This window comes from Sinocyclocheilus rhinocerous, unplaced genomic scaffold, assembly GCF_001515625.1.
Source record: "Sinocyclocheilus rhinocerous isolate Xijiao unplaced genomic scaffold, SAMN03320098_v1.1 scaffold1534, whole genome shotgun sequence".
NCBI classification, from domain to species: domain Eukaryota; kingdom Metazoa; phylum Chordata; class Actinopteri; order Cypriniformes; family Cyprinidae; genus Sinocyclocheilus; species Sinocyclocheilus rhinocerous.
The window spans coordinates 691,823-699,902 of NW_015638992.1; the positions used below are offsets into that span (position 1 = coordinate 691,823).

Sequence of the window (8,080 nt, forward strand, 5' to 3'; positions counted from 1 at the left end):
AAAGTTACAAGTTTGTGAAAGGACTTCCAGTGCCAGGTAAACGTAAAACAGATTATGAATATACTTAATATTCACAAATACTAAAACAACATGTCTACACCAGACGCGAGCGGCGCGATTTGACAAAAGCAAATAGAACCCAGTGATGTCCTCTGCTGCGGTGCGACGCGACAAATCCATGACAGTAAACTGATTTCGAACCCGTTCTATTTCTGACAAACTCCGGCGCTCTGACACAAAGGACCATTTCAAATATTCATAAGAGAATCGTAAAAAATAGTTTCCTCAAAAATATTAAGCAGCACAAATGTTTACAACAATGATAATAATCAGAAATTGTTACTGAGCAGCAAATCAGCATATTAGAATGATTTCTGAAGGATCATGTGACACTGAAGACTGGAGTAATGATGCTGAAAATTCAGCTTTGATCACAGGAATACAGTAGCCTACATGTTAAAACCTTCAAATAGATAATTTAAAATGAAAATATTTTTCACTACAAAAGGGGGGCCTGGCAGAAAAAGTTTGGGAACCACTGGCCTACTCAAACACACAATATTTAATTTAATTCAATTCAATTCATACAGGCCTACCTCATGTTGCACGTTTGCACTTGAGAAAAACAATGGCACAATAAAAAAAAAGATTTTTCAGGTCTATGTCCAATCCCTCACCTTGTCTAGTTATATAAGGTTAAAATATTTTGCCTGTAATTTTTTTTACATTTTTTAGCGCAATATAATATCGATATTGCCTGGACAGAGTAAAATATCGTGATATGAATTTTAGCACATATCGCCCACCCCTAATATCAACTCAAGATCACTATACAGTTAAAAGGGTTCTTGATAAGAAGAGGCTTCATCACTGAACCTAAGATGATGCAAATAAAGAGTATTTCAAGTGTCTGAATTGCCACTGTAGTGGAAAGAGCAGCAGGAGGAAAGACTCGCATCTGATTCACCGCGTCATCTGAGTCCTACACGCCCAGAGAGCCACGCGTTACACAGCCGTCCCGCTGAAGGCTTTCAAAGCCTGACCTTTGTGAGGTGAAGGATGAAACTTGACGTATTTTCACAGGGGGTTTCCCCAAACGCCATCGGTTTCTATGAGGGACTCAGAGAAGAAATGCTAGAGGGAAATATATTCGACATTCGTGACATATGCAGCTGTAAATGAGTGTTCACCGATCTGAAGAGCAAACTATAATGTTGATTGTGTCACGGTGACAAGAACAGGTGTCTAAAGAGTAAATGGCGACCAGTGTGGTCTGATATTGTGCTTATGTAGTGTTAAACAGTCAGTGAGTTTACATGGACAACAATATTCAGATTTTAACACGATTAAGACAATACTCTGATTAGGAATCTATACACACACGGCAGTGGTTAACCATTTTACGGCAAACAAAAGGGCATGGCTTCAACAACACCGTTGTCTGTTTGCACGTATAGCATGACAAATTATTAACTGCACTTGAAGCTTTCGTAAAATGAAACACCCAAAACTGTTTATGGCACCATAACAAAGAAAAACTGTATATTGATACATCAAATTCTGGAGGGAACATTGGATGGCGACACGTGGGGACGTAGTGCCATTAATCGATCTATGTTCTATAACATGTCAAAATGGAACATGAAAGGAATATTCTAAAAGCAAATCATAATATTGTCTTATTCAGAATAAGTTAAAGGGGTCATATGATGCGATTTCAATTTTTCCTTTCTCTTTGGAGTGTTACAAGCTCTTGGTGCATAAAGAAGATCTGTAAAGCTCGTTCTAAAGGCTGATTTATACTTCTGTGTCGGACCTACGCCGTAGCTTACGCATAGACGTCTGTTATTTTAAATTGTAACATTTTTTCACAATATTACTGTTTTTAATGCATTTTTTATCAAATAAATGCAGCCTCAGCCAGGATAACAGACTTCATTCGAAAATCTTGCAGACTCTGAACTGCATATCAGTAGTCCACCCTGCTTTCTCAATGTGAATAATCGACATCAAATATTTCAAAACCCATACTGATCGACCACTAGCAGCTGTAAGAATGATAAAATTAGCCAAAAATATTAAATAAACATTAAAGTGGCTAATGATGTGTAGAATGGTGTGAACGAAAATCAACATACTGACTAAATGACCTATACTACGGCTGTTGGATTACATTTGTTCAGAGCAGAATTTGAAAGCGCTTGTTTATTTTACGAAATGGATCAAGAGGTCAGTCATACTGGGAGCTCTTCAAACACACAGGATGAAAGCAGTACAAGAAATACAAGCTCTTAATGAAGGCCTATTTCAAACTTTGCCATTTTAATCAGACAAGCTCTTAATGAAGGCCTATTTCAAACTTTGCCATTTTAATCAGACAATCGGCCGCCTTCATTTCGCAAAACAGGACCAAATGCAGGTATAATTTAAGCAAAAACAGCATAACTGCGATTAGAAAAAATGTGCCAAATTTTGTCAACATCAGGAAGAGACACAAAGCCCTTTTTCGTCAGCATTAAAAAAACTTGTACTTCAAAGCCCTGCGTCTGTGCGGGGAAAAAAAGGAGCACGGCAAAATAAAAACGGCATCCAGTTTGAACGTGAAGCGGGGAGAGAGGTCTCTCATGGGAATGGTTCAGATCACAAAGGCCAGCGTCTAATGGTTAGGAGAGTGAGTCACATGCCTGTTTCTGTCTCTGACGCTTTTCCCTTTTTCTCCTTCCCTCTCATGCAAGCAGCTCCCGCTCGCACGAGCCCCATGGAAATACGTCTGCTCCAACCGTCCGGCGTGCGGTGAGTGAACTCGACAGAAACGCTGCAGCGTACTGGTGTCATCTGTGCAAATGAAAGCAAAACTAGGACACGACTGTAAACAGAGCAGCGAAATGTGCAGCGCCAGTTGGTGCACTTCTGATTTCTTGCAGACAGACATGCTGCTGATGCTTAATGTGGCCTTCTTTAATGTTCAAATTTTAGGTTAAATAAAAGCATTATGTAAAGTGTACAAGAAGTACTTAAAATATGATCTGCCTGAAAATGCACCTTATTATTTCAAAGACACTAGAGCTTTCAGGTTGTAAAATATTGTACTATTGTACTGTACTATTACAGAAAATTCTAATTAAAAAATCCTGGAAACAAATCTACAAGATTGACATCTGAATAAAATACAAAACATGATGTTTTAAATAACACAACTACTGGTTTGACCTGTATGGATTTTTAAAGGCCAAAAAATACCAATATCAACAATGGAAGGTGGCTGATATATTCAATAATCCAATTTACAGAAAAGTAGACTTATATAAAATTGCTGAAATTAAATAAACATTTCACACACTATTTACTCAATTCAGTAAAATTGTTTTTTAATATATTTAAAAATATATTTATTATTATATTTATGTTTCCAAGGCTGGTTTTAATGGCTAATAATACAAATAGCAATAGTGGAAGGTGGCTGACATAAAATAAATATTCCAATTTATGGGAAATGAGATGTGCATAAAATTACTTAAATTAAAATAACGCTTATTTTACAGATCATTTACTCAAAATTCAGTAAAAAAATATTTTAACAAATATTTATTATTAGAATATTTATGTTGACAAGTATATGTTTACAAGGCCAGTTTGACCAATATGGATATGACTAATAATACATAAAATTTCTGAAATTAAATAAACACTTATCCCACACACAATTTATTAAAATTCAGTCAAAAATGTTTATTAATAGAATATTTATGTTGACAAAGCCGTTGTCAACATTTGAAACTGATACGGGGAAAATACCACTTTTAATAATCAGCCTATAGTTGTCAGTCAACAATAATAATCTCAAAATGCCCAAATATTGTCTGTTTTATCGGTTTGGCTGTGTTGTTAAAAATAACACCCATAATACATTCAAAACAAACATTATTGCACATTAAATGCACATTTTTTTGTTCTGACTCTGCTGGAAATCAGTGTATGGATATGCTAAACACATTATGAAAACTGGGATATTATGAAAAGGGAATGCACTGAAATGATATTCAGAAGAAGTTAATGGAGAGGTGGCTGTTCTGACATTACAGCAAGCTTCACTTCTAGGCCCAAATGAGAAAAACAAATGTGTGTCAGTGCTTTTAACTGAGAAAATCTGCCTTTTTGAGGTTGCGTTTATTATTTCAAACTTTTAAGCTCAATTTCATTGTCAGTCTCTTTATTTTGGCTCAATCAGTGTGGCTTTTCATCTGCCAACTGCAGTTTGTTATTTTGCTGAGATACGTGCGAGTGTTGCCTTGACAGTCGCTGCAAATTCCCAGCACATCAGCACCGCCACGGATCCTTTATCTAACGTAAACACGCCATATAACTATAAAAGACGCATTTTGGGAAATTCTATCCAAAAACAAATATTTTCATTACACAGGACTGTGTCCTTAAAATGTTCTCAAAAAAGCCAATTAACAATTAAGATTTTTTTAAAAACTATTAAAAATGTATTATATATGTAAATATTTGTATACAATTTGTAATATATTATATCGTTTTTTTTTTCGTTTTTATATAATTATTTGTATAACTTTATATTTAAAAACATATAGTCTACATTATACATCTAATATTTTACTAGTGGGTGAGATGTGCCTCCCAGTAAAAGCCTGATTCGTGTCAATTAGACTTTGCTCATAGTAAACAATGTAGTAACGTGTTATGCCATCACAAAAATACTCTATGAAAGCCACTAGGAATTGCAACAGCATTTGACATGCTAGTGGCTGTCGCTGCACAGCTGAAGACGCCTCGGTACGTCCTTTAGACAAAAGGTTTCTGCGCGAAGGACGGTCACCAAATAAAGCTTTGTGCAAACCACACACACACACACACACACACGCCACGGATCCTTTATCTAACGTAAACACGCCATATAACTATAAAAGACGCATTTTGGAGGCTAAGTAGCCCTGAAGCAACCTGGACAGAAACAAGTCTGTTATTATTCATCTTAACGCAGATTCTCACACAGGGCCTTTCGTGCATGTGGCCCCGTGACTTTAAAAAGGGTCAGTGGAAAAGCAGCAGGAACCACAGGCTCTACTTGGATGGTGGCCCAGCTGTGGAAAACTGGGATCTTTGAATAATAATCCCTAATATGTCATTCTGAACGTGTGTGAGCGCAGAACAAGACGAAGGGAGTGGGCGTAAACATCTGATCTAGATTGCAAACTCACAGGCTAAAATGAATCTCAAATCTGTCCTCCCCAAAAACAAATGTCAAACCAAAACCTTGAAGCTACATCCAAAAATGCTTAGATCATTACATAACCACAACAATAATCTGTCTACACTGAAAAATGGTGTAGAAACAATTTTCTCTCAAAAACTACTAGAAAATTGCATACATAATTACAAAGAAATGGTCAGTAATACACTGAATTAATGTGAATTTTTGAAGCAGAATGACCAAAATAGTATTTTCATGTAAAACATACTACAATAATAATTTTGTATTTACAAGTCATTTATTACAGTGCCGTTTAAATGTAGAAAATTATCATTTTAGATTTTTCAGTAAGCAATTTTTCCCTTAAATTTGCTTTAAAAATGTCTAAATGGCCAAACAAACTGAAAAAAAGCCAGGATTACATAAACCAGGTATCAAACACAGATTGTAGATTGGAAACATATAGATTTTGAAAATCAAATAATAATTAATAATTCACAAATGTATTAAACGTCTGCTTGCAGAATTAATATCGACCCTGTAATCAAAAACATATATTTCAATATACATGCCTGTCTTCTCAAAATGAAAAAAAATAAAAATAAATTATATATATATATATATATATATACACACACACACACACAGCAGAATGCATGGATACAATATTTCATGCACGTCGCAGCTGCAACCACGCTCAATATAACAAACACCTCGAAATAATTATACAAATATTTACATACATTCCATGCATTGATGCCAGACATGATACAGTCGTTTATAGAAAAATGGGTGGTGGAAAATAATGCAAATTATAATAAATGTAACGCGTTCCGGATGACTGACTGACAGGAAGATCCAACTTAAACAGGTTTATTATGAAAGCTATGGCATACAGTATCACGTTGCGGTCTGCGCCACCCCTCTCACGCACAGACAATGAGCCTGCAGTGGGTTTATGAGACATGCGGGGCCCTCCAGCTCTTCACACCCGCGTTTAACGCACAGCAAACGCGCCTGTCACTGACGCATGCACGGCGCACTAGCAACGCTCGCGAACACAACCCCGCTCCAGCTGCTGCTAATATTCACAAAAAGCCTCGGAAATCCCACACACACGGGGTTATTGTTGTTCTAGCACTCAGTCTGGTTGGTTTAGCTCTCTCCGTAGCAAAACTCAACGCGTTTTCCTCCTGCTTCAGTCGTAAACCGCGACAAAAAACAACTGAAACTTTCCGCTTACCGTCGCGGCGCTCTTCGGCTTCCTCTTCGTCATTCACCTACCAGCAGAGGACGAATTCTCGACGATTTTAAGAGAAAGAAGCGTGTGTGTCGGAGGGTAAAAACGGAACATTAACCCTACGGCTGTGTGACGTCTCTCAGTGCTGCTTTTGAAAACATCGCCGTCAGTTCGTCTCTAAGAAAAGCTCCAACGAAAAAAACACGCAAAGCGGAGGCGCTCATTGGCGGACGAGGGATCACGTGATCCACGGCGCTCAAAATCGTTTTGCGCTTGCTCGTGCTCGCTTTGAAATGTTTGCTGTTTAATATTTCTCTATTCTATTCATATTTTATATAGGTGTTTTAATATTTAATAATATATTTACATATATTTAACACTATATTTAATATTTCTATTTTAGCTTTTTAGCTTAATTAAATGTATTTTTAATATACTATTTTGATTTTTAAATGAACACTTAATTATTTTATTTATTATTTCTTCAATTCGTTTTACACAGATACATAAAATACATAATGCATTGGGTGGGGGTTGAAATTATAGGCTATTTAAATATCAGTTAAGGCAAATATATGTATTATTTTCATTTTATGCAAAGAATATGTGTCCTGTGTCTTTCATTTAATCTATTTTATTTATTTATTAACTTTTTGTGTGTTATTTCCTATAGTCTTTATTTTATTGTTTTGACGTTTGAATGATGTCAAGTAATAATTAAAAATAATTAAAATAAATGTAAAAAAAATATATACTTTTTAGTTTAAAAATTGCTCCTTTTTGTTTTTTTTACAAGTGAAATACATTCACTTTGTGCTTATCCCATGTCGTAAATTTGTTTTTTGTATGAGGGTTTATCATTATAATTTTTTTCTCTCTCGCTGGGATGGGGGGCTGACGCTGCGCACCGTGACGTCACCCTTTCCGTCCGACGCTGCAGCATCAGTTAAGGCAAATATATGTATTATTTTCATTTTATGCAAAGAATATGTGTCCTGTGTCTTTCATTTAATCTATTTTATTTATTTATTAACTTTTTGTGTGTTATTTCCTATAGTATAATATATTTTGACGTTTGAATTATGTCAAGTAATAATTAAAAATTATTAAAATAAATGTAAAAAAAAAAATACTTTGTTAGTTAAAAAATTGCTCCTTTTTGTTTTTTTTACAAGTGAAATACATTCACTTTGTGCTTATCCCATGTCGTAAATTTGTTTTTGTATGAGGGTTTATCATTATTATTTTTTTCTCTCTCGCTGGGATTGGGGGCTGACGCTGCGCACCGTGACGTCACCCTTTCCGTCCGACGCTGCAGCGTGCGCGAATGTTCTGGAACGTTGATGTCGGAGAGGCGAGGACGAGGAGAAGGTAATTGACGAGCGCGATCCAATGTGGCGTCATTTATTCTGTTATTACGAGCGCATAAAATGTGTTTGATTCTAGGTTGGCTAGTTTAGAACGCCGTTGTCGCACTTTCGGGGGTTATTATTGTTGTGGCGCAGTTAGTTATTTACATGATGTAGGAAAAAGGGAGTTGGCGCATGCGCAGCGGATGGGCTGGTATTATGTTGCAGAACGAGAACATTGGTCTGTGTGTGTGTGAGGGGGATGGGCGCTGGCTA

The 8,080-nt window shown here is 36.2% G+C and overlaps 1 protein-coding gene across 2 annotated transcripts in view; it reads right to left on the bottom strand.

Moving 5' to 3' along the window:
• Positions 1-6,670, bottom strand: part of LOC107750907 (ankyrin repeat domain-containing protein 12-like) — a 61,727-nt gene extending 55,057 nt beyond the window's left edge. For both annotated transcript variants that reach the window (XM_016566474.1, XM_016566473.1), the window contains exon 1: positions 6,459-6,670. The gene's annotated coding sequence lies outside the window, so the exon portion shown is untranslated. The remainder of the gene's footprint in view (positions 1-6,458) is intronic.
• Positions 6,671-8,080: the final 1,410 nt, after the last annotated feature.